This window comes from Montipora capricornis, chromosome 1 (assembly GCF_036669925.1).
Source record: "Montipora capricornis isolate CH-2021 chromosome 1, ASM3666992v2, whole genome shotgun sequence".
In the NCBI taxonomy this organism is placed as follows: Eukaryota; Metazoa; Cnidaria; class Anthozoa; order Scleractinia; family Acroporidae; genus Montipora; species Montipora capricornis.
In genome coordinates this window covers 35,589,140-35,589,976 of record NC_090883.1, presented here as the reverse complement: position 1 = coordinate 35,589,976, position 837 = coordinate 35,589,140, and positions in this window count along the sequence as shown.

The following is an 837-nucleotide window of genomic DNA, read 5'->3' as shown; positions in this document are numbered from 1 at the left end:
TGACATTAAAGCAACAGGAAGTCTCTTCTGAAGTGTTAGTCACTGCAATTGATGTAAAATGTAATTTTACTGCACAAATAAATGCAAATCAGGGGAAAATGCTAAACATAGTGACCGAGCTCCTGGAGGGGGGACTGGAAACTAGACACTTCAAAGGCTTTTTTCTCGAAAATCAGCCGTACAACCCCACCTCAAAATTTCAGGATTTCCGAAAGCGAGAAAAAACAATTATGTAGAGAAATAAATAGTTAAATCTGCCAGACAGGTTTTTCACAAATGACAAAAACGTCGATTTTTGTTTATTTTAATAATAACTGAAAAACTGTCTGATAGAACGTTTTGAAAAAATGTTGACGGTTTTGTCTACATGTTGTTTACTAATTCGCAAAATTTCAACCCTGGTTGTGCGGCTAGGCTTTGAGAAAAAGGCCTTTGAAATGTCTAGTTTCCAGTCCCCCCTCCAGGAAGTCCGTCACTATATTAAGCGTTTTCCTCTGATTTGTATTTATTTGTTAGGTAAAATTACATTTTACATCAATTGCTGTGACCAACACTTCACAACAGACATCATTTTGCTTTAATTTCACAGCTTTCAAAATTTTGATATTTTTTTCTTCGGAAAACTGTAGTAAGCCACCTTAACTGAAACTTTCAGCAAGGCTACCGATAGACAAACACGGAGTGGCCTGAATTCCATTCTCGAAAGTCTAAAGACATCACCCGCCTCAAATCTCTTTTCCCTAAGCGCACGACTGGGCATTTGCACTTCGAAACGGGACATTTCCATGTCTTAAGAAGGGTTGGTACACAGGAACCACACTTCAGATGAGTGCTTTA